The following is a 27437-nucleotide window of genomic DNA, read 5'->3' as shown; positions in this document are numbered from 1 at the left end:
CAGTGATGTAGGCTTAATTTCTCCCATTTTTATTTCATAACACACTAATGCTTGGTCTGTTTTTTTGCTTAATGCTTTTTCTGTGGGTATTAGGGAATTGCGTTAAGGATGTAATTTACTATTTTGTGTGTACTTAGTGCTTCCTGCACATTTCCACAGCTGAGTAGATATAGTTAGAATGACATATCAACTGTGGAAATAACATGGAACAAAGGTAGCAACTACAAAATGGCATGTTCTTTTCACACATGCTCCATCAGCTGCAGCTTTTGAATTCCACCAGTAGAGCACAAATCCCTTCATATCATACACTCCTCTATAATTTAGTAAATTGAATGTTCATATATTTAAAAAGAACTGTCCATTGTTTTCAAGTGCCACAAAATTTTATTGTGATATCTATAGGCATCCTTTTCTGGAAAACACTTTCATATGTTGTTCCTCAAAACAGACTGCAATCCTATACCCACCGATTCCAGCAGTAAGCCCCACTGGATGCAATGGGATTTATTTCTGAGTAAACATGCATAGGCTCAAATTGCAACATGCAATCCTATGTGCAATTATCTTTTGGATATGTGGAATTTTCTTGCAAGTAAACATGCACAGAATTAAACTTCATGTCCCATTAACATTAATTTACTTTAGAATGTATTTGGGATGATGCTGTTAGTATTTATGCACTCAGCTCTCCCCTTGAAATTTTGGAATTTGGAGCTAAATGTAACCAGATTTTTGTCATGCGAATTCCTGCTGTTTGAACTACTTTCCATATGTGTTATAGGAGGTTGTTGAGACATTATCTACTGACATATTGGTATTGTTCATAACATTGGTTGGTATGTAAATGAATTTTAATCTAATTTGTTTATTCTCCTCCTTTTCATTTCTAACTTTTAAAACAAGTTTTAAAACTTGTATTCTGTCATATTGAATAAAACAGTTGACCACTGCTAGAAGGACTCCCGAGTTGCATGCAAGTAAAAAACTCAGCCTCTTTTCAGGGGATTAGGGCTAAAGTGGCAATTGCCCCTGTCAGTTGTTTATATGTTCAGTTACAAACGGGTCTGTTGGCAGATAAATAACTCAGAAGAACAGAACAACACAAACTCCATTACAATTGTAGAGCAACAGAAGTGCTCTTTTTTGCCAGAACAGAATGGCAATGTAGGAAACATGCAGCTTTTATATGCCAAACCTCATTTAGGGACTTCTTAAAATTGGAGATCATTGACCTTATAATCTTCTTAAATAGTTGCTGTGATCTGTCCATTCAGTATAGATACCACACCCCAACTGTGAGGCGTGAACCGGTCATTCAGTATATGTTCCTTCTGGATGTGTTAAACTAGTTGTTCTCAAGCTTTGTTTTCTTTAGAGCCAACAAAGTTAGATGTGCCCCAAGATCAAGCAAAGCAAATTCTACTCTTTTTCTCTCCAAGTATGGGAGTGGGAAGAACAAAGAAGGAAAAAGAATGGAATGAACAGTCCTTTTGCATGCATTAACACTGTGTGTAATGTCAGTTACTTATACTAGGCTGTTTGATAGAGGATCTCAAGGAAAAATAAACTTGGATAAAAATTAGAGGATTGCAACACTAGTTCCCAGTACTGTTATTAAAGACAGGAAGGTGAGGAGAGTGGCATATAAGCCACAATGCTGCCAGAAGTTTGACAAGGACGGATAGTGGCCTAGTCCCTTTCTTGACTCAGTCAATGTACACAAAACAAAAACTTCTCCCTGACTCCTTTCAATTCATTTCACCTGGTAAGTGCTGCCATGATCTTGGAGCCATCTCTATTGGACCCTTCTCCAGTGGTGAATCCCAACTGATTGAGTTACATTTTAGACACTTCAAAGCAAAATTATTATTTTTATATGAATGTTTTAAAATGAATCTTATTTCCACTATAAGATGTTATTAAATACTAGTAGCAAAGTTTCGATCTATCAGTTAATCGTTCATGTTGACAGAAACTAGGCATACTTCATGGACAATCCATTGTTCCTCATGAGATAACTTCAAAGATAAATATGTGCACATTTTTAAAATCAGAGAGCTTTCAACAAACTTCTCTCACAATCTATTCCATTACATGTTTTTGCTATCTTCACATTGTGTTTCCAAATGGCCATTGGTGCTTATTTATTCATTCCAAATTTCCACTAGCAAACAATGAATTTCCAAATGGTAAGTGGAATACATAAAAAAAACACAAACATTCAGAAATTCATGGTGCAATCCTAAACTCATTTACCTGAGATGAAGCCCCACTAAACTCAATGGGGCTTTCTTCTGAGTGGACACTGTCATGATTGTGCTATCAGTGTATTCCCATGGCTTTTAGGGAAAATAACCAATGCATTCCATTGGCCATTTGCTGCTATTTTAAAAGCACATCTTTATATATGAAGAGGCAGGCATATGCTGCCCTCCCTCCCATCACATCTAGTTTAGCATTAAGGCAGAACAGGTAAAACTCAGCTCAGGCACCCATACTTTTGGCTTTGAGCAGCTTTATCTCTAAACTACTAGTTTTCCTCTTCCCAAAGACTCAAACATAACAGGGCAGATTAGGGCGTGTGAGTGGGTGTGAATGATCAATGTGGATGAGTTCAACTGTAGGCTACCACAATGGAGAAGAAGAAAGAACCAGTGAGCCAGGTGCCTACCTGCTGCTGAAAAATGAAGGAGGATTAGGGAGCCTTCTGTACCTGTCAGGTGTGTTTCCCTGGCAGCATATTTTCCTTAACAACAAAAGTCCCTTTTGTAGTATTAGAAGAGATGCCTTCCAGAATGACAGATGTTATATATGTATAAAAAGCATGGTTTGCAGTGCTTTGGAATAGGTTAAAAGGCTTGTCTATTTCTATTATATACTGGTAGGGGAGAAGTAGATACTATGCTACATTCTTTCATACAATGGTTCTGTTTGCACAATACAGGAGTAACTTGCATTGGATGGATAATCTTGGAACCTGTTCAGTGAGAAGTTCTTTGCTCCATGTAGGGTTGCCACCTGCTCTTCAGCTCCTGCTTCTATGCATTTAACATCCACACATGTTTGATTTATACTCAACACTGTAATTTAACTCCACACTGATATCTTTAGCTCCTAAATTTCAGACAGAAGAAAGACCGGGGGGGGGGGGGGAGAGACATCACCCTTAGATACATGTTTAGATATATTCTGCAATGAAGGAGGTGATAGTGAGAGAAGATACAACATATATAAGAAGAGGCATCACTCCGGTTTGCATCACCCATTAGGACAGCTCATTGTGTCACCGCCATGATGGATCTCCTCCCATATCAGACCATAAAGAGTAAATTACAATATCATACGCACAACCTAAATGCAGTGGCATCACTAGGATTGGCGTCATCCCCATTAACTTTATTTACTTATAACAGTACAGGTCACCAAACATATCAGTAACCAATAAAAACCATTGGCCAACTTGATTGCACTCACACAACTGAATAAGAGTTCTAGTATTAGCTATGATGGTTTGCAGTGGTTTGTAGGTGACAGGGGTGACTGCAACAACTACCGCGGCATCTCTCTCCTTAGTGTTGTAGGAAAGTTGTTTGCCCGAGTTGCACTAAAGAGGCTCCAGGTACTTGCAGAGAGCGTTTATCCAGAACGCAGTGCGGATTCCGAGCCAGCAGGTCCACCACTGATATGGTATTCTCCCTTAGACAACTGCAGGAGAAATGCAGGGAACAATGACAGCCACTCTTTATAGCCTTCATAGATCTCACGAAGGCTTTCGACCTGGTCAGCAGGGACGGCCTCTTCAAGATTCTCCCCAAGATTGGATGTCCACCCAGGCTCCTCAGCATCATCAGATCCTTCCACAAAGACATGAAGGGCACTGTTGTCTTCGATGGCTCCACATCAGGCCCCTTTGACATCCGAAGTGGCGTGAAGCAGGGCTGTGTTCTTATACCAACCTTGTTTGGGATTTTCTTCGCTGTTCTGCTGAAGCAGGCCTTTGGAACTGCAACAGAAGGCATCTATCTCCGGACCTGATCAGATGGAAAGCTCTTCAACCTCTCCAGACTGAGAGCAAAGTCCAAAGTCCAGCTGAAATGTCTTCGTGACTTCCTCTTTGCCGACGATGCAGCTGTCACTACCCACTCTGCCAAAGATCTCCAGCAGCTCATGGATCATTTTAGCAAGGCCTGCCAAGATTTTGGACTGACGATCAGCTTAAAGAAAACACAGGTCATGGTTCAGGATGTGGACTCACCGCCCTGCATTACAATCTCTGCGCATGAACTGGAGGTTGTCCATGACTTTGTGTACCTTGGCTCAACTATCTCCAACACTCTTTCTCTCAATACTGAGCTAAACAAATGCATCGGTAAAGCAGCTACCACGTTTTCCAGACTCACAAAGAGAGTCTGGTCCAACGAGAAGCTGACAGAACATACCAAGATCCAGGTCTACAGAGCTTGCGTCCTGTGTACACTTCTGTCCTGCAGTGAGTCATGGACTCTTCGCTCACAACAGGAGAGGAAACTGAACACTTTCCACATGTGCTGCCTCCGGCGCATTCTTGACATCACCTGACAGGACAAAGTTCTTAACAACACAGTCCTGGAACGTGCTGGAATCCCTAGCATGTATGCACTGCTGAAACAGAGACGCCTGCGTTGGCTCGGTCATGTTGTGAGAATGGATGATGGCCGGATCCCAAAGGATCTCCTCTATGGAGAACTCGTCCAAGGAAAGCGCCCTACAGGTAGACCACAGCTGCGATACAAGGACATCTGCAAGAGGGATCTGAAGGCCTTAGGAGTGGACCTCAACAAGTGGGAAACCCTGGCCTCTGAGCGGCCCGCTTGGAGGCAGGCTGTGCAGCATGGCCTTTCCCAGTTTGAAGAGACACTTTGCCAACAGTCTGAGGCAAAGAGGCAAAGAAGGAAGGCCCATAGCCAGGGAGACAGACCAGGGACAGACTGCACTTGCTCCTGGTGTGGAAGGGATTGTCACTCCCGGATTGGCCTTTTCAGCCACACTAGACGCTGTGCCAGAACCACCTTTCAGAGCGCGATACCATAGTCTTTCGAGACTGAAGGTTGCCAATACAATTAGCTATGATACATGAAAATGAGAGCTGACTTATACTAACACCTCCCTGGTTCCCTGCTGTGTGATAGCACTTCATTGGCTTTCAGAATAATCAGTTTCATTGGTCAGAAAATCCATTTTTTGTTACATAAGGCAATTCTGTTTTCTTTTTTAATTGGCCATGATTTTTGATAGAATACAGGTAATTCAACATGGTTTGCTTCATTTCTGCATGAAGTTACTTTTCCAATGATATATAACATGATGGTATTATTCATGAATACAAATTTTCCAAAAGTTTCCAAAATTTTGGCCACTAATGGTATCACCCCCCACCCCGAGAGTGCCACCCAGTGTGGTCTGCACCAATCACACCCATCCCAGTGACACCACTGATTCGGGCATAGTGTCATTAGATAGTAGCTTCAGTTTCTTGAGGTACAGAGAAACAAAATAGGAAATCCTATCAAAATGTATAAAGGCATGAAAATACTTCCATTTTATGTAGGCATTCTCCAAATTTCCCACACCAGTTTCAAACTGCATCATATTGTATATACCTGTATTTACTTCCCCCATACACTCTTGAATGGTTAATAGTAATAATAAAATAAGCATATGGCTTTTCAAATCCACATTAAATACAAACATGACAGGATGAGGCAGGATTGCCAACTTTTGCATTTGCCTTGCTTCCATGCCTTTAATAGCAGCCTGTTGTCCAAATTTAGCAGGTGAAGCTTTTCCCATCAATTGCTTCCATAGCAGGAAGAAAACCTCGCCTGTTCAGTTCCTGCATGTCCAGCTTAAAAGCATGAAAGCTGGACCAGTAAATAGACTGACAGCCTGGAAGCAGCAAGACATAAAAGCAGAGCACAAAAAAGAGCCACTGGAAAAGACCTAATCAAGCTGAAAGAATAATATCTGGAATGAATTTAAGGAGAAAGAACAGTTTCTTTTTTGCTACACACAATCAGCTACTCTTTCCTGTGGACACAGGTGTAGAAGCTTTCTTTGCTGGGACTTCCTACGGCCCCTGGGCTCTCAGGAGTTTATACTGCCAGTACCTGATTGTCTCCTCAGGATGCAAAATCAGTGATTAGTTATCAGGAAGAATTGTTACAGGGTTGCTATCATTGCCACAACCTGGGGAGCCTTGATTGTCATCTTTTTTCAATTGTTTCTGTTGCTCTGTTTTTCCCCCCTTCTTCTAAACTTTAGATCCAAAATTCCCTAGCAAAGCAATCTCTTGATCTTTTTTTCTTGAATAAGTAAAGATGGACAGAGAGTTGAGTGGGGAAAAAAACTAACATCCAGGTTTTCTGCAGTGAAGTTAAGGTCAAACAGATTCAAAAATCAGAAGGGCAACCATCATGTTGTTGCCCTCTGGTGGTGCAGTCTGGTAGTTTGAAACTGGTCATCACAAATGAAAAGGAAAGCTGCATCAGATACAACCATTTAAATCAGTGAAGGGCTTTCCCCCCTATTGTCTTTTGGTTTGGAATTAGTTAGACAAGTTTCCTGATGAAGAAATTAAATCTTTCAGTGCAATCAGGATTTTGTTCCATTGCATTTCTTTTCAATAATATGCAATCCATATTTGGATTTTTTTTTGCTCATACTTTTTTTTTTGGACACATATTAATATATAACTTGGCTTGCCACTCTGCCACTTACTCTGTTGGTAAATAAATGCTTTAATGCAGTGGTTCTCACACATTTTGCTCTGGGACCCAATTTTTAGAATGAGAATCTGTCAGGACCAGTGGCATCGCTAGGAGGGTGCAGGGGGTGTGGGCCGCACCGAGTGACGCGCACGAGGGTGACACGCACTGGGGGGGTGACACGCTAAAATTGCGGTGGTTAAGAGTAACCCCATCATATTATATACTGTTGGATGCAGAATTTCGAGTGGAATGGAATGCAAAAAAACCTGAGTGAAATATCTCCTTTGTATCAAAAGTTACGGCCAAAAAACTGGAGAACAAAAAATGCATGGATCCCTATGGAAAGTGAAAGTGAGCCATATCACGTTTTAATTCATGAGTAGCCAAACTTGCCTGAGTCCATCGGAAAGGGCAGGCTGAGAGGAATCCAACAACACTGGAATGGTCCTGATCCAATGAATGCAGCCCCCAAATATACCTGAGAAGTAAGTCCCTCTCTCCAAGCAGATGAATGTATTGAGCCCTATGGAAAGCGAGACTAAGCCTTAGGGTCAAGTTTACTCACGAGTAAGCAAATGTGCCTTGGCTGTTGTGGAAGATCAGGTGAAGGAGAGTGCAAGGCTACCAGAATGGTCCTGATCCTATGCACCTGCAGCTAAACAAGTGCTCTAGAAGGCAGCCTCCTGCCCCCCCCCCCAATAAAAAGGATCAGAACAGGCTTCAGCTGATAAGGTGAACTTTTTTGAGACTTGCAAAGCCAGGAGGGTCTTGACAGTGATCTGGTTTAAACAGAAGTTCTTAAATTGAACTGGGCACTGGGTAGGGCTGAAAACCTTACTGGTTTTGGAGGGAGGGGTGTTATTGCAGGCAGGCTACAGAGGAGATTCACTTGGTAGAACTGGGCTGGCTTCTGCTTATTTAATTATTTGTTTTACTTTAATTATTTATACTTATTTATTTTAATTTGCCTGATGATGTCACTATCACCATGACATCATTTCTGGTGGGTCTTGGACAGATTGTCATTCTAAAAAGTGGGTCCCTGTGCTAAAAGTTTGAGAACTGCTGCAATAAGGTGTTAGTAAGTTGACACCTGGGTGTGTGTGTGTGACACCACTAGTGACCAAAATCACTAAAATAATAATTTGGAGGAATAACACCATCATGTTATATATCAATCAATATGTAATTTCATGCAGAATGTGTTCTATCTTTGTTCTATCAAAAGGTACAGCCAAAAAACCAGTGGGGGCAGAGTGATGGTACATCACCACGCCCACCACTGGGGTGTTGCCCCACCCACTGCATGGGGGGGGTGATGTGCTGGCATCCCGCACCAGGTGACGCGAACCCTAGTGACACCACTGGTCAGGACCCACCAGAAGTAATGTCATGATTGGAAGTGACATCATCAAGCAGGAAAATTTTTAACAATCCTAGGCTGCAATCCTATCCACACTTACCCAGGAGTAAGTCCCATTGACTATCATTGTTAAAAGAATATATATACTAGTTTGTTAAAAGTACAGGTCTGTAACAATTCCCCAAATGCAGTCACATACCATGGTAGCATTAAGTCTAATATATTAACATAAAATATTGAAATAAATGGGAACCCACCTGAAATTGGCTCGCAACCCACTTAGTGGGTCCTGACCCACAGTTTGAGAAACACTGCACTAAAGTTTAATGCATCAGGAGGTTCTCTGACATTTGAAATTATTATATAAGCTATATTACAAATTTTGTTGTTGTGTCCATAGTTTGATGAAGAGAGCACAAAATGCTTTTGGCAGGTTGTAAAATTTCAAATCTCCAACTACATGATTTATTAAAAAATGAAAGATTATATATGCAGTAGCTTGTCATGCCTTCTTGCTATCCAAAGTTCAGAGTGTGATCTTCAGGGTTGCCTTGCATTTCAATAAAATCTTGGGCTTAATAGGAATTCCTGGGTCGAACCATGTCCTATGAATCGATGGCAGTCAGAAATTGTTTCCTTTGGGTGCTGTTTTATTTAGACATAATTTAGGAAGGCACTGAGGAGCTCTAGCATCTTCTGCAGGGTTGCAGGTGATGCTGGGCTGCATCTTTTGGATCATGCACTATGGCATCTCCAGGTGACAGAGTGCAATCTTATGCACACTTTCCTGGGGGTAAACTCCTTTCAACACAATGGGACTTACTTCTGAGAAGACATGCATAGGGTTGTACTGAAAATATCCTCCCACACTTTCCCCAAGTCTGCTTTTTAGACCCTTCCATGTTGAGCTGCACTCAACAGTATAGGCCAGCCATTTTCAACCATTGTGCCATGGCACACTGGTGTGCCGCAAGTGGTCCATAGGTGTGCCACAGGAATTTGGGGGAGGGTCATTTATTAGTAAGGCCAATGGGAGATGTGAGCCCCTACACTGGCAGCATGGTGTGCCTTGTCAATTGACGAAAACCTGGTGGTATACCTTGACCATTGTGTGCCTTGTCAGTGTGCTGTGAGATGAAAAAGTTTGAAAATCACTGGTATAGGCACCTTGTTTGTATCTGGTAACCCTAAATATAAGAGAACTACTGCTCTAGAAGATGCCTGAAGCACAAGCTCATTTCTTAGATACCAACTCATCATGTTCTATTATTAAAATTTAAAAATGACCATTTCCTATATTGCATATCATGCACACACAAGTATAAAAGGAGGTACAAAATAGTGTTAATATTTCTTAGGACTGCACTGACGTTCTCCACTTATGTCCCCCAGATTTAACCCCCAGTTTTAATGAAGAAGATAATGTTTCTGATCGGTTTATAGCAGTATTTGTTTAATGAATCCATTCCCCCATGTACTTGAATCACTCCATTCTTTCCTTTATCTGCATTCAGTGGAAAAAAGCTGGGTTGGTATCAAACTAATTTCTCACACTTGACTTACAGAAGATTTGTAAATATTATGTTGGCTACCAAGGAGAGTAACAAGGCAAGATGGAAAGGTGGGGAGGAAGTAGTATAGAAAAAATCTGTGGCATTCCCCCCATTGTATTTACTGATGGCTAATTAAACTTCTTGGAACATTTCTTCAAATTGAATTTTAACTGTCTCCCAATATTAAAGCACCTAATAAGCATTCTGAATGAAATATGGACAGATTGTGTATATGTGATTTAATTTACTCTCTGTGCGTGCATATTTAGATCATCCTATCTCAAATTATCACTGCAATTTCCATTTGAAAGCAAAATCCTGAGAGTGTGAAAAAGAGAAAATACTCTATTTCCTATATTTTACCAAACTTCTCTACTACAAATATCCTGATTTAATTGTCACTAAAATGTTCCTATCATCTTGAGTCTATACCAACAAAGACTGGTGATGTGTAACAGCCACTTCTTTTAATCTGTCAGAGATGCTAAAACCCAAATGTTGCTTTTTATACATATAGAACTGATACTCTAGATAGTGACTCTTTTCTTGGAAAGAGACTGTTGTTACTAAGGGGATCCTGCAGTCTTCTGCTGCTAGGGTAGAAGCACAGTGTCACCTTTGTAAGGTAATCTACAGCAGGAAAAGTTTCACCTGTGCGTGCGAGTCTGGCACACAACAGGACCTGCAAGAAAGGCGGCCACCTTACATCTATTTGTGAATGAGAAGTGAAGGTTGACGAAAGGTCACTGGAAATGCCTTTTCTGTGTGGAAGGACCAGTGCCAGCAGAGTACCCTAGCAGGTTTGGCAGCAAACATCTGAAACCACACAAGGGAGCAGCAATGAATCCAACAGCCACTGAGGGCCTAAGACCTTGCATCAGAAGTGCTGGCTCTTTCATCACATTGTTCTGTCAATAGAAATACAGACTAAGCTGATAAACTGATGCAAGAGCACTGACAAAGCTGGTAGCAAGGGAGTTTGTCTCCCCTCTGGGAAAGATCAGACAGAGAGGGGAAGTTTATAAACAAAATATCCTTTAGGCTCAGAAAGAACAAAGTGGAGAAACGGGTTGTGAAAGTAGGATTGGTACAACAGGAAGGAAGTGTAAATGTTATTTCCCTGCCCTCTTGTTTCATGACTAGTTTTCATTATTGTAAACAGGAGATATACTTTGTGGCTTCAGTTTGGCAAAAATAAGACTATGCAAGCACAGGGGAGATTTCATATCTGAGTCATGTGGGGGGGGGGAGAAAGGGAAGTTCTGATGACTGAGTACTAGAAATAGCTACAGTGTTAGATGTAACTTACAAACACCTCGCAAATAGAAATGGCGCAAGATTTCATGCACGAAGTACGGTGAAGTGCTTGAGGTCCTCTAGTGGTCATTTGCACACAGCAGGCTTGTGTAGTTTGTGACCTGCCAAATAATGACTATCTGAGAAGCCACCAGGGCTGTCTCCCACCCTGACAGATGTCTCCTTACCCTCTCATGGAAAGAGCTAGAGTGGCCTCTTTTGGTTCCTACCCAAAAGGGCTTGGCTTGGCTTGACTTGTCAGCTCTCAAGGTCTTGCTGCTCACAGAGGTTTCATGTGATCTTAAACTGGTGACAGTCTTAATGGTGGCTCTACCCTTGAGACCAGACTTCCTGTCCTTAATGAGGGTAGTGAGTCAACTGGGGACATGTAGTACCACGAGAACGGCCTTTCCATTGCCACCACTGCCCACATGTAAGTAAAGGGGTTTCCCTTTTTATTTACATGTGTTTGGTAGTGGCAGTGGTAGTGGCAGCAGTGAAACCTGGTAGTGCCATTCTAATAGCACCACAGGTCCCTGATCAGGTTGCTACTCTCATTAAGGGGGCAGCAGCATCCTAAAAGAATGTTGGGAACCACTGAACTAGCAAATGCTCCATTGGTGTGGCTGCATGCTATGGAGTGGACTGGATTGGGCCATTAGTCTCTCTCTTTCCAAGGTCTGGCCCCAACTGTGGCATTCCTTCATTTAACATTCTCCACTTGCCTTACATCTGCCTTCAGTATGTCCCAGTTCTCTGACACATCTTCAACAAGCTGGGCTGCTATCCCAGTCAAACAGATCTGTGATTCTCCAAACTCTCAGAACTGTCATTTTGTCTTTTCTCCTCTTTTGCACTCCATGCGCAGCTGTTTAATTTACTTTCTCACCTCTGCTGGTTCTCACTGAAATTCTTGACCCAAAATCTCTTCTCTTAAGTTTGGATTCTTCTAGTCTGCTTTGGACTGGTGCAGACAACACATCACTCTCACATCATCAAAGCCCTTCCTGTTTTTGCAAGTCCAAACAAACTTGCTCCCCTTCTTTTTTCCAATCACTCCCCTGTTTTCACCTGCACTACGTCACAGAATGGAATGTCTGGAGTTTGTCTCAGTGTTATAATTCTTTCTGTAGAGCAGCTTCATGCTGTCCCTCTGTGAAGAGACAGGATCTTGCTGTAACTTCTTTTGTAAAAAGAATTTCAGGTTAAAGGTTAAAGCTGGTTAAAGGTGAGGTGTGTGAGAAAACGGATACATTATATGCACTGTTCTGCAGATGGGCTGTGCTGAAGGGGAGAGAAAGCAGAGTTTTTACTGTCACACTAACGTACACTTATGACTCAAAAATGGCAGGTTTCCATGTGGAGGGTAGCATGTGGAAGTTTGTATGAGCTAGAACTATCTAGGTCAGTGGTTCTCACACATTTAGCTCCAGGATCCAATTTTTAGAATGAGAATCTAGCTCTGTCAGGACCCAGTGGTAGTGATGTCATGACTGGAAGTGACATCATCAAGTAGGAAAATTTTTAACAATCCTAGGCTGCAATTCTACCCACACTTACCCAGGAGTAAGTCCCATTGACTATCATTGTTAAAAGAATATTGATAGTAGCTTGTTAAAAGTACAGGTCTGTAACATTTCCCCTAATGCAGTCACATACCATGGGAGTATCAAGTCTAATATATTAAAAATAAAATACTGAAATGAATGGGTACCCACCTAAAATTGGCTCACAATCCACCTAGTGGATCCCAATGCACTGATCTAGATGGTCCAGAAAGCATCATAAACCTGCAATTCTGAATTGTCAGCAGGTGACCACTTTCAATTGGTTATTCAAAATTCCCAGTGAGAATTCTCACTGACTTTTAACTATGGACCAATGGTCAATAACTTTGAGAGAGTGCATTTATGATTGATCACAAAAGTTGAAAGGGACAAAATAAAAGGGGCAGTAAAGCCACTGAGGGATATTAAATATTGGTTGTGGTTGTTGCTGGGATTTGAGAGGCAGTGTTGCCAGAAAGAGAGGCAGGAATTATTGTCTTCATCTGGTCCAAGGCATAAAACCACAGCAATCCACATCCTGCTCAAGTGATTTTTTTTAGAAATGGTGTTTCAAACAAAGAACCTCAGAGAAACATGCCAGGGTGAAGGCTCTTGCATTTAGGGTGTCTGGCATCTCTTTTGGAGGCCACAGCATCCCAAAGTCTTGGGAGGGGCTAGAAGTGTTCAAAAATAAGAATTTGGGGGCTCTATTTCCCAAGTTCTCACCTTCTGGTGGGTTGTTCCTTCCAGCTGTTCCATCAAGATTTTCACCTTTTGTCTCTCTTTTCATTCACACAGGTGGAAAAATCTTGACATTGTTAGACACTGTAATTTTTGCATGTTCTAATCTCCATTGATTTGCAGCAGACCTCTTATGAAACTTGTAATTCTGAGAATCTGGATAGACCCCTCACAACCTGTTCAGCATGAGAAATGAATTCCTATGAGATTGATTCATGTGTATCCTTCAAAACCAGACCAGACACTTGCCCCAGGTTGCATTTAAGTAGATTACTTTGTCCACCTGAAACATCCAAAATGCCTCTGTCAGTGTCTTTATTCAGTTCAATGTTTCAGTAAACCCACTCCTTTCCTTGCCTGCTTAAGTGAGTGTGTTTCATACCCATGAATTGGAAGCACAAACATAAAATAAACAAGGAATAAACAAATACCCCAATACTCATAATGAAACTGTGGAAGCTTCAAAGCAGTTTTCCACTTAGTGCCACTAGAGGTCAATATATGTATATAAATAGTGTCTTAGGCTCTCCTATGCAATTTTGAAACAAGCAAAGTTACATTAAGCCCATCATTAAAAGAGGAACCTAAAAGAGGAACTTAAACTTGTTTCCAAACAAAGTGGCTGCATGCCAGGGAAGGCCCTAATGTGGATAGGACCACAGCATGTAGGGAGAGTGGTTAGCACTCCCCCCCCCCACTGTTGTCCTGAAGAAAATCAACACTGAAGCAGCTATTTTGAGCCTATCACTTAATGGTGAGCTAAATATAATGTGTTTCTTGGCCCTGTAAGAGCCCTGTATGAGGGTACTATGAGATACTCATAGCTTCCAAGATTACGCTTGTGTGGTATATAGGCAGACCCTGAGGTCTGCCAGGGGACTGCACAGTACGCTGTTGCATCAGCCTCTCTACCAATCTACAGAGTGCTGCTGCCAGTGCTGAACGTTGGAAGGCCATGAGCTGCTTGGAGCTGGGCTTCCCAAGACTTTGAGCTGCACAGCCATGCAGCTTAACCCATTCCTGCCCAAGGTCGCATATACGCAACAGGGGCCAAATGTGTACACCTGTGGGTAGGGCAGAAATGGATTAAAGGGAACACATGAGTAGCCCATGAGGATCAGGTAGTATACTTTCAGCAAGTATACTACCACAAATGCCAGTTTTTTCATGCATGCATATCAAAATAAACCAACCATCCAGAAACTGTTCACTAATGCTTGACGGGCTTGAGCAGGTCTATGAAACTTGCAGGCTCCACATGAGCCATGTCAGGGGGGCCATGCAAGATGGCTTTCAAGCATCTGATGGCCTACAGGATGGGGCTTGTGAAAGGCCATTTCTAAGGAAATGGCTTAGGGAAAGCCGCAGTGAAAGTGTGTCCCAGCGTAGATATTAGCAAGAATGCGATGGAACCTAGTTTCTGGGACATCTGGATTACAGATGGGCAAATGTATTCTAAGCTGGAATTTTGTTCTCTTTGGTAACAGCTGAAGAAAAACCTTCCCTGCACCGGCCCAACTGACTCTTGAGGAGGAGCAAACATGCTTTATGGCACGTTTATGACCCTCTTGGGCTAGTGCAAGGGACTTGCGCTGGCCCAAGGCACACTGAGGATTGCACCCTAAGTCTGAAATGACCAATTGGCAATGGCAACTGATAGACCAACTCTATCCTGTAAGTTACCCATCTGTGATCCCTAACAGTTCTAATAGAGTTTAAACAAGATGTAGTAAAATTTTCCTTGTAGGAAAAAGAAGCAATGCAACTTTGTTCTTGTGCGTTTTCATATAAGTTGTGTTGTTATGTTCTGGGTATTCAGAAGAAGGTAGTGGCTAACCTATGTCTTAAAGGGATATTTAAGGAAACACATGTGTTCCTTGCCGTCACTGAATCATTTTCCTCATACCATTTAAGCACTTGTGCTCCACACCTGCATAGCCACAAATGCCAAATAACACCAGCATTTTGATTCTCACTATTAACTTTCTAATTAGATTATACCAAATGCAGGTGTGATAATGCAAGCATCATATAGCATCATAAGAAAATTTTTCTTATATTCTTATATTGCAATGGGAAGAAGAACTGGAAACATTAAGTGTGCTAGTGGTGCCCCATTGGATTCTGCTCTGTGGTCCTCAGGCTCCACATAGATGATCCCTAAGACACTTCACTTTCTTGTCCTTGAGATTTTAACAAAACAAGAAAAAAATTAATAGATAAGAACAAAGGAAAGGGCTATTTCTGCATGACAAAATTGTGAAATTCAAATATTTGTAGGAAGCTCAAGCAAAGAAAGTCAATCTGTACCTTGGCCAATAAGCCATATGACCAGCTGCAAAAATGTGGCATAAATAAAACAGGGAGGCAATGTAGTCTAATGGCTAGAGAGTTGTTGCTAGACCAAAGAGGCCAAATCCTACTATGAAGCTCACTGAGTAAGTCTTGGGCTGACACTGTCTCTCAGTCTAACTTATCTGACAGGTTGTCATGAGGATCACGTTGGGGAGAGTACCTTAAGTGGGAATAGAGGAGGCCATCTGAGCTCCTTGAAGAAAGGTTGGGATAAATATACTGTATAAGAAACAAACTCATACTAACAAGGAAGTACCTCGCATCTGCTCTCACAAGGTTGCAAGGAACTTACTCCCACAGGGTGGCATTATAAACCAACATGTTAGGTAATGTGGCTGGGATACGTTCATGGCTAGCTCAAGAATATGAAAAAATGAGAGCCTGGCAAAGTCTGAATAGTTTCCCACCCCCTCTGGACCTCTTTACAAATGCTAGAGTGGTTTAGTGCCATCAATGTTTTCTTCCGGAGTCCTGGTTTTACATCCTGGCTTTAGCGCATAAATGAAAGCATAATGGGTGGTCTCTTTCTACTAGGCTCCCCCATTCATGCAAAACTATGCAACTTGGCAGGGACAGGATTAGAAGGGACCAAGAGGCCAAAGTTGAAGATAAATGTGAATTGGCATACAAGGGCGAAAAAACGTGCGCAGCACCTGTTGTCACATAGCCAGAGTGCTTCACCCTTATCCACAACTACCTGCTTTGAAATCTTGGAGACCGTTCTCCATCTTTTTTCATTTCTCATTCTGTGCAAAATGAAGCCCTCTTGAGAACTGTATAAATTGTACAATGAGCTGCAAATTCATTGAACAGAAATACAATATCGTACACTTCAACTGTACAGTTGGGATTTTGGTGGTTCTAGTATATGATTTCCATATAGCGCCAGAGTCAACAGGTTGCTTACCTTTTAAGAGTTATTTTTCATCCTCCCCCCTTTTCAAACTTTTTATCCTAAAGTTTTTTTTTTCAGAACAATATTTGTGTTGATGAATGTCCTTTATTACAACATGTAGGCATGAAAATGAAACCATAAAAGGGGGGGGAGGCAATGTAGGGTTAATGAAATGTACAAGTTGGCACACAGTTCTGGATATTTCAAATGAAAATACAATACTTAGGTTGAAAAGAAATACGGCTTATGGCTGGATGTATGAATGGGTATTGCAGAATCTCGTTTGTCTTTTGCATTTCTAGTCCCTCAAGGAAACAGGTTCATTCAGCTAAGAAATGGTAACTCATCGAAGTTCACAAAATGCTAAGCAGGAATTTGAGTCTGGGCCTTGCAGCCCTAGTCCCAATGCAAAACACTGTCCCGTATTGGTTTGTGCAAAAGGCATGTTCAAAGTGAGGGTCCTATGCATGCAGCCTGAGGGCACTTGGGAAGATTTGGTGCATTTCAGATGGATGTGACAGTTTCAGTGATTTTCAACCAGCATGTGCCATGAATGGTCTACAGGTGTGCCGTGGGAATTTGTGGGTGGGTCATATATGAGTAGGGCCATTGGGGGATGTGAGCTCCTAGCTGGCAATGTGGTGTGCCTTATCAGTAGTAAAAAAAACTGATGGTGTGCCTTGATAATTTTAGTGCCTTCTCAGTGTGCCATGAGATGAAAAAGATTGAAAATCATTGGTTTAGGACAAGGGTGGGCAAACATTTTTGCAGCAGGACCACACCATCTGTCTGATACTGTGTTGGAGGCTGGAAAAAAAGAATTAATTTACATTTCAAATTTGAATAAATTTACATAAATTTACATAAATGAATACATTAGAGATGGAACTTATATGAATGATGAATTTTACTGAACTTATTTATAATACACATGAGAACTATAATGAAGGCATGTAGAACCTGATGAGAACTATGAACTGTTTGCCACTCACCCCTTGCACAGTGAAAACATATAGACCAAGCCAGAAACACATGGAGACATAAGTTGTTCAGAGGCAATGGAGGGGGGTTAAAATAATGCCCAGTGAAACAGACACATGGAGACTATAAAAGGCCTTGTTCTAACTTGGCCCGCAGTGGTAGTCGCGGGCCAGCGTGAGTTCCAACAGTCTCTGATGGACCAGAGTCTCATTGGAGACTAGGGGCTCCCTGCAAGCCAGATTGGGGGAACTTGAGGGTTGCAAATGGCCCCTGGGCTGGGGTTTGCCCACCCCTGGTTTAGCATAACAGTTCAGATAGGAGGAAGCAGAGAAATTGTAGTTGTTTACCAAAACAACATGTTCAGTTAAGCCCATTATTATATATGTGAGCATGTGGAATTGGGGGAAGTGGGACTTGAACCCTTTGCCCCCACCAAAATCCCAATCTGGATTGTTTTCTCCCTCAACCCATGGTGGTTGTTTTCTTTGGGAGGAAAGCTGCCACTGAGAAACTCTTTTCTCAAAGAAAAGGAGAAAGGAGAATTTGGAAGACAGGAAGTCACCAGCAGTAGTAGCAGCTTGGGCCGTAGCAAACATACTGTGCACAAACATACGTGTCTTAGCTTTGACAATAAGACAGCAGCCAAGTCTCGACTCCACTTAAGCCTTTGTATCCAATCCCCATTCATCTTTCATCTCCTCCTTTTCCCCTTTTGCTACTCAGTTCGAACAATTTTCTCTTGGATGATGATTGTCTCTGCAAACTGCTGCTGCTGCCTGGGTCTGGTGCTGTTCAGCTCCATCCGCTGACATGAGAAATAAAGAAGGAGGTGTTGAATACATGACTGGCAGAGGCGCGCTGTACTTTCCTGTTTTGTTGGGGTGTTGTGTATGGAGTCAAGAGGAATGAGATGAAGTTTCTCAGCATTTCCAGCTACATTGGAGTACAAACTTCACTCTGGAATTTTTTTTGTCAGTCCAGTTCTTCAGACAGGGGAACAGAAACACTTTGCTAGAGCCATAATTGATTTTTTCCACATGAATGGACTCTCTCCTTTATCCTTCCCACATGCTGTTACACAGACACAAACTCTTGTTTCTGAATAGGGTGCTCATTATGTACCCCGTCTCCTACATAAAAGCGCTATTGAAACACTGCAGAATTGCTCGAGCCTTTTTATTCCATAAACGGGACACTGTTTAGGAGTTTAACTGTTTAACAGGTAGAATGATTATATCCAAATGGCCTCCAGCCCTCCTCCTGCTTAAGCAATACCCCATTTATTTTGCTGGCCCCAATGTTGAAGCAACCCCAGATACAGGCTACTATTTTGTTGACCTACAAATATGGTTTGAGAAGCGTTTTGCCCTTTTGTCCTGGCACAAAACTAGCAAGACTAAAGCCAACACAATTCAGAGGAAAGGAGGAGGGGTGCATGCATCTATCTGAAGGGGCAAAGCACATGGTCTGCAAAAGGTCCAAACTTCAGTCTCCATCATCTTGAGCAGAAAGGATGTGCTAATAGGTGATGGATAACATCCCTGGATGGTCACTATCAGTCATGAGTAGATAGATAATACCAGATCAGATCAACCAATGGTCTTACTCAGTATGTCAGCTTCAGTGGACTTTAGAGAGGAGATATAGTGTAGGGCAAAGATGTCAGACATATGGCCTGCAGGCTGCATATGTCCTGTGGAAGCTCTTTATTAAGCTCATGTGATAATTGGGCTCTTCTTTCAGTGTCAGCCTTTCAGCAGTGCTACTTCTACAGAGGCTCTGGGAGGGAGAGACTCAGAAGGCAAGGAATGCTACAGGGGAAGGGACAGACTAAGAGGGGTGAGCTGGAGATGCTGCTAAGGTTCTGGGAGAGCCCAGTTATCACTTAGGCTGCCCTTTCAGAATCACTGCTTCTGCTGATGCGTCACTTTGCAGAACACCTGAACTGCACAGTGATGCCTTGGCAGAAGCAGTGTGGCTGAAAAAGTGACCTGTGTGATAATTGGACTCTCCCATATCTTGAAAATATGACCAAGGTTTGCATAGTTTCTCTCCTGTCATTTGCAGCTAATCAGTTCCTACTGAGAACAAGTGCTTATTTCTGGTCATTGTTCTTAGTGATGTCACTTCCTGCTTGATGAGGTCACTTCCAGCCCTCAGCAGGCACCATGAATGTTATTTGCCCCACTGTATGAAATTAGTTTGACACCCCTGGTTTTAGTGGCTACGCTGTGAATGGTCGCAGTGACTTAGCCTAACCTGTGAAACAGGACCTCCCAGGGTTGACTCTCACCTCTGCCTTCAGGTAGCCATTCCCTCTCAGCCTCGGCTTTCCACCTGAAGTACTGGGGTAACAGTAATGATTGGGTTGTTGTAATGATAACCTCAAGATCCTGCAAGTGAAGCACTTTGCACACTTATGAAGTGCTCTGCAAGTGTTAAATATGATTGTTACACAGCCCCATGCACTCTTCTCTTTCTGCCTTGCAGAGCAACTATAGCCATGTCCAACAGTTTTGGGGGGGGGGGGATTTGGCAAACTTGTATACAAATCCGGTAGGGGACTTCTGTAAAAATATGTACCCACAAAGAATATGTTTTACAATGAATGTGGGCTGAGCTCTCTCATGTCTGTGAATATAGTAAATATTTCCTGTTACTGTTTTGCAAATGAAACTGAGCGTTCCCATAAATGTGACAGAAGTTATATGGAGAATCAATGGCAACTCCAAGTTGTTATAGGCAGTCTTCCAGTTTGCTCCTTGGTTCCTTTCATGCAAATCTGCAATGGCAATACATGCAGTAGCACAGTTGGGTGTGCTTGTTTCACCGAAAAATGATTGGGAATTGGCATTTCTGCTTAGAGTGGGGGTGGGGGGGCCTACTAATGACCTTATATGAGAGGGAGGAAATACTTTCTGGAAAGAAAAAACGTGGTATTTAACTACCTCCCCTTCATGTACATCCATACATAAGAAGAAATACAACACACCCAAATCTGAGAATAGCCTGACAGGATGGGTGTGACTCAGAACATGCTCAGTGCATATTCTTGTAAACCTTTGCTTGATAATTAGCCCACAGCATTAACGGTTTTGTTCACACCCTGAGAATAAACAATGTTCTTTTGAGGATTTTTCTTCACAGACACTCAACGCCTGGCCCAATCTGCGTTTTTGTTTTTGCCCCAGACTGTAGTGACCAGGACCAAATTTAGACCAATTGGTGCCCAAGGCTAGGAGCAGCTTTGGTGCCACCTCTAATACCATCTCAGATTACTGACAAAAAGTTCACCCCAGGTAGCTAAAGAAATGTTCTTTGTTATTTGCCACTTTGGGACATGGCTAAGTTGAAAGCGGGATGTCAATTCTAGAAATTTCTACTTTTTAAAATACATGTATAGGAATATTTTATAACATATTTATAACCATGGATAACATTCTCAGGACCCAAATCAAGTTACTTTTAATGTATTTGGCCCAGTTTTCCTTTAAAAAAAAAAAAGTTTGGGGGCATTTGAAATGTGGCAAAACTGTGGAAGAAAGGGGGTTAGGAATTTGCCTCCTACCACAGTTCTGATCCAGATTATGCAACCCAAGCAATATTTACAGCAGAAAACTGAATTTCAATTTTCAAATGCTGATTGCATTTGATACCGAATTCAAAATCAGCATTGACACTAAATGCTGATTTTCTGTTAAGAGTATTAACGCTCATTATAAATATCTAAATATTTATGCCTCAAATTAAATATCCTATTTGTAAACTTAGGAAGGTTCCCAAGTGACTGAAAGACTGCTGAAGGCATTGGTGAATCAAGGCTTGCCCTCCTTTTTGTTGTTCTTTAGATACACACATTTTTTGGATGTGTGTTTAAGTAACTTTAAATATTTTTTCCTGTGAATATGTAGTCACTTGTTGCACGTGCAATTAGAATTCCAGAACTTGAACTTGGTATCCCTGCTTGAATCTTCTCCAAAATTATGCCAAGCCAGCCAGGGAGTTTCCATCAACCACAAACAATTTAAACATTAGATAATCAGTTATGATAATACTTCCATGGAGTGAGGATGAGCCAATGAAAAAAGAACCTACCGGAGCTAACTCAATTTGATGTGCTGTGTTTGAAGGATAATTTAGATAAGCACTTGAATACCATTTCTTGTTGAGAGATACACTGCCATGATTCATCTAAAGAACTAAGCATAGTTTGCATATTAATGTAAGAAAAATTAAGGGCAGCCCAGTCTTATGGTTCCTGGCACCCATGGCTCTAGTGGCATCAAAATGGTGTAGGCGTCGGGACACCGCTGGAGGACTCCTCAGAGGAAGAGAGCATTTGCTCCCTTACCCTGGGTAGACAGAAGCTGGCGGCAATGGGTCAACTTGGCTCTGTGCCCAGTTTTGAGCATGTGCAGTGCTTAGAAGTCCCATGTTAGACTTCCCTAGTCAGGAGGGAGGATATAGCGGCAGAGCCTGCCACCGTCTCTGTGTCCTCCCAGGCCAGTTCCTTCTCCTGCCCCACCCTCCCCTGCCCCAAAAGACTTTACCACTGTCTAGAGCTCTTACCTTGCTCCAGGCAGTGTCTATTTTGTGCTGGGACTAGCACTGACTGGCGCTGGCCTGGTACTCCCTACTCGCAGAAGGCTTATCGATGGTAAGGCCACACCTGGAGTATTGTGTCCAGTTCTGGTCGCCGCATCTCAAAAAAGACATAGTGGAAATGGAAAAGGTGCAAAAGAGAGCGACTAAGATGATTACGGGGCTGGGGCACCTTCCTTATGAGGAAAGGCTACGGCGTTTGGGCCTCTTCAGCCTAGAAAAGAGACGCTTGAGGGGGGACATGATTGAGACATACAAAATTATGCAGGGGATGGACAGAGTGGATAGGGAGATGCTCTTTACACTCTCACATAATACCAGAACCAGGGGACATCCACTAAAATTGAGTGTTGGGTGGGTTAGGACAGACAAAAGAAAATATTTCTTTACTCAGCGCGTGGTCGGTCTGTGGAACTCCTTGCCACAGGATGTGGTGCTGGCGTCTAGCCTAGACGCCTTTAAAAGGGGATTGGACGAGTTTCTGGAGGAAAAATCCATTATGGGGTACAAGCCATGATGTGTATGCGCAACCTCCTGATTTTAGGAATGGGTTAAGTCAGAATGCCAGATGTAGGGGAGAGCACCAGGATGAGGTATCTTGTTATCTGGTGTGCTCCCTGGGGCATTTGGTGGGCCGCTGTGAGATACAGGAAGCTGTATGGGCCTATGGCCTGATCCAGTGGGGCTGTTCTTATGTTCTTATGCTTTATGCAACATTAATTACACCCAGCGCCGGCACTGGGGCTCAGCACCAGCGCTATGGCCCATTAGGATTGGGCCTTTAGTTGGAAACATAAATGCAGTGTTATGGCCCAATTCGGACTAACGGCAGTGCCAGCATAACTTTCCACTGCTGCTGGCTGCCACAAAAGTGTCGTAAAGCATTTGTGGTAGTGTGGGAAACTGACATAACAATGGGAAGACTGGATCTTTCCCCTGTGTACCGATTCAGCAACAGATGTCTGCTGGAGCAGGAAAACCCAGCACAGGGAGGGAGGGTTAGTTTCACTGACACTCCTTTCACATAAATATGATTAAGACTGGTGTCAATGTGTGTGTGTGTTGTTTGAGGTAAATGATAGAGTATGTGTTGAGTCCACCATATCTGGAGACCCAAAAAGTTGCCAATTATCCTCTGGAGACAAAAAACAAACAAACAAACAAAAAACAGGTCCACACAGTTCAAAAATAATAATGTAGAACTATTTTTATTGCAAACACATCTACAAGGTAACATTTCTCAGGCCCCACTGGGTTGTACCCAGCTGCCAACCCAAAGTCGGCAGGGAAAAGAGATTGTTCTACAGTACCTGATTTTTCATAAGAAACAGAGTTAGTGTAAAAATAAAAAAGCTGGCAATTTGTAACACACGTTTTGCCTGTTCTGATGTCACAGATGGACAACCTTTTCATGAAGCCGTCTTTGCAGCATATTTCCAAAAATTGTATCCAACAAAAAACAAAGTATAATTAAAAAGTTACTCCATATAACCTAATATTAACTTTTGTACACACATACTGCATACAGTATCTATAGAAAAATATCTCTAGTTACATATCAGAAGATGCCTGTCTGTAATCTAGGTTTCTTGTCTGTTAGCAAAAATAAGAAAAGATAATTGAAAAAAGGCTCACCCACGACTGCATTCAGTTCAAGATAACTCAAGAGCTTTGCACTGTACGGCACCCCAACTCCCGAACACTTTGGGTCAACTCTTATTTGCTTTCCATAAGGGAGTGCTCAAGGGGAAGTAGAATTTGCTACTCATGGAATAAGGAGCCTGCCTCATTGCTCCAAAGAGAAGACCACCTATGACCAGCATTTGGATACTTTCACAACAGTTGCTTAAATTTTCACTTCACAGTTTGTAGTATATGTGTCTCCAGGGCCTATTCACAGGTCATACTTCTGAAGAGATGATCCTAAATGTTTTTAAAAAGGTACCTTGGTGGTGGGTCAGAGATCTGGCTAGGGTCTCCATGCTACATTCTCAATGCGGCAACTTCCCATAATCATATCAGAAGCCTTGGGCTGGGGGGGGAGGAGCTCATAATGTGGCCATACCTTAGTGGTAGATCATGTTTTGACCTTGGTATCTTCAGATAGGGCTGGGAAAAACCAAAGCGTCAAAGCCTGATTCTATTCCCCACCATCCTCCACCATGCTGATGGCTATGTTGTGGTGTGTGTGATCAGCAAGAAGTAAGCAAAAAATGTTTTTACTTACCTCTTGGTAAGTAAGTAATGGCCGGTAATGGCCAGTTAGGCTACCTGATTACCTATGGGTCTCCTTGTACCCATGCCAGCTATTTTGCTGACATATGTCCAAGGAGAGGAAGCAGATAGGGCAGGTTGGAAAATTGGGGATAGGATCCAGTGTTGCTGCCAAGATTAACCTCCTCAAGCCCATTCCCCACCTTTATTCCTTCTAAATTTTACCACTAAAATATAGATATTTGCACTCCTCCCCATGAAACAAAAATTTGGAGTTCAAATTTTGAAAATTTGACTTCTACCTGTAAATTAAGAATGTGACAATTCCATTGTCACCTGTCATTCTTCTAACCAACTCAGTTTCCATCTCTAGTGTCTCGAAGTGTCACTGGAAGTAACTACAATCTAATTACGATTAGCTCACAATTGGATTTTGAAACCTACTGTTTGTTTCATCAAAGGAGCGCCACAGTGAGGATGCAGGCTTAGGTTAGTAATAGCTTCTTGGCCTTTCGGCAAAGGTCAAGTGTTGATCTTTCCAGGCTTTCTGTGACAGGAAGTGATGTAAACATAAACCAGAGTACAAATTAACAAGAATTAGATGCATCAAGACTTAGCTAAGGTGAAACACCACAGGCCTTGGGTCATTCAGGATTCTTGATCTTCAAATCTGCAACAGATAGGGCAAGCCTGTGCATGTCTACTCAGAAGTAAGTATCATTGAGTATCATTGAATTTTTCCAGGTAACTATGAGCTCCCGGGAAACTATGCATAGGATTGCACCCAAATGAATCAACCCTCAGAGACAAAAGTTACAAGTGTTAACCTTAAAATATCTGAGTGCCATCTGTGACACAGGGAATATTTTGTGCCTGTCTCACAATAATACAAATTTAAAAAATACACTTATAATTTTCCAGTAGATGATGCAACCAGTTTTGTGTCTATGTCCATGTTCTCAAATTCCCCATTTCTAACTGTTCTGGTTCCATAAATCATTCTTGTCTGACTTCTATGACAATGCATGCAAAATATATAAAAAAATTTTTTTTTTAATAAATGGACTTCATCAGGGAGTAAGCCTGAAAGGGACACCAAAAAATAAATCACAACATTTGAAACTCACCTGTTTTTAAAATCCTTACTGCCCTTATTCCCTGAAGAAGACCTACAATATTGCTCTTTTAAAATCCTCTTTTATATTTTCAATATTTATTAAATGTATTTACTACTCTGTTTATATATTCTTTATCCTAGTAAAAAAGTAATAAGAGCACCACATTAGTTTTAAGTTCTAAAAAATAATGCTCTACATTGGAGATGTTGCTGGTATGGAGAACTCAGCAGTGATGCAGAAAACCTCCCCACCACTCCCCATGTTAAAAAATGCATTTGGCAAGCCAAGTCAATTATATAGCAAAACAATAAATCTAGACCAAATTATTTGAAAGATCACCTTTCTGAACTGTCCTCTGCAGTCCCAATGGGATGCCAGAAAGCTTACTGAATCCTGTTAGATAGCAAAATGCACTATCTATTGGATCTTCTTGAGCTTGTGGCAGGGATTTTCAAAGGTGTCTCACTTTAAATAGGTGAGGGTGAAGGCAGACAGGTGTTCTAAGTGTAGTGGAGGTGGTTTGACACATAATCTCTGCCTTAACAACAAATGGCTTGGATGTCACAAATGCGTTCCTGTGTCACTTCCACTGCCCTTTAGAATATCTTAACAGAACCTCTTAAGACATTTAGGAGGAAGGGGGTGAAACATGCCCAACCTCCCTCTACTTGTATATTCTATCACATGGCTGCAATGCACATACAAATGTGCTGACAAATGCATAAACAGCATATACAACGTATTCAAGAGGGAAAATGCCTGCTGCATGATCTAATAATGTGCTACGTGTGTTCATTGAATTTATGGATCTCGCAACCCACAGCTGAACTTCTGTAAAGGGCTTCTGTCTTCACCCTTAGGTGACAAATATTGATGGAAGTTTTGCAGTAGTTAGAGGAGAGACACTGAGACTGTTAGGACATAACTATGTCACAGATATTAAATAGTCAGTGTCTCCCCAGGGAACTATAGTTTTGCGGTGGTGGGTAACAATCTCCATCAGAATTCTCAGGACTTACACTAAATGATCATTGCCAGGATTAATTAAAGAAACTAATGTCCATTAAATGGGTTTAAAATTTATACATTTGTAGCATAAATATGCCCTTAAATTCCACAGGTCCCCAACTCCCACTGAAAAGTAAACGATCTGTCCAATTTACTCATGGTTCCACTTAGAACTAAGGTCAGGCCTTTACAAGTTATGAACCATGAAGCTGAACGCAGTTCATCTGCTGGTATTCTGGTCTTCCTGATGCTAATACTTGGTAATCCCACTGTTTTTGCAGTCTCAAGCAGGCAGCAAAGGCAGGAAGTTGATTGAACTTGTTGTACATGGCCAGCTGTTGTGCATGGCTGGCAGGAGGGCTTGTCCACCAATGAGGTCAGGAAAACTGGCTGCTTTGAGTGGTAGACTGGGGGAGGTGGTGATTTGATGGGGATGCCTCACACTCTGTGCCTGCCTGCCTGCCTGCCAGCCACCTCCCCCAGCTTTTCACCCACTCACCCGCTTCACCTGTGCTCACCACTCACCTGTACTCTGAGCCTCTTCTCACTCACTGAAAGTAAGAAAGAGGAGGTCTGAAGCAACAGTGGTTACCCACCTTTTTCTAGCACTGCTGCTGTCACCAAGCAATGACAGTGGAAGAAAAAGCAGGAGGTTGCTATGATCTTGTTCGCTCTTGTTCCCTCCCTTTTAGGAGAGTGATCAAAACAGGCTTGTTCCATCTCCTTCTTCCCTGCCCAGACCCTTCTTCAAAACAGGCTGGGCAGAGTAAGCTGGAAGCAAAAGCCATCTTCTACTCCAACCATGCCCCACCCAGACTGTTTTGAGAAGAAGAGGCTGGGCAGGGAAGAAGGAGGTGGCAGCAGAGGAGTGAAGGTAAGGTGCTCCAGGACTGCTCTCTTGCCACCTCATCGGCAGCCTAGTCTCTTCTTCAACATGGACTAGGTAGGTCAGGCAGCAGAAAAAAGAAGGGGTGGAAATTTGTGCACCACCTAGGGCGTCGCTTCACTTTGGGCT

The sequence above is a fragment of the Tiliqua scincoides genome, chromosome 2, assembly GCF_035046505.1.
Source record: "Tiliqua scincoides isolate rTilSci1 chromosome 2, rTilSci1.hap2, whole genome shotgun sequence".
Lineage (NCBI taxonomy): Eukaryota > Metazoa > Chordata > Lepidosauria > Squamata > Scincidae > Tiliqua > Tiliqua scincoides.
This window is presented reverse-complemented; position numbering follows the sequence as displayed.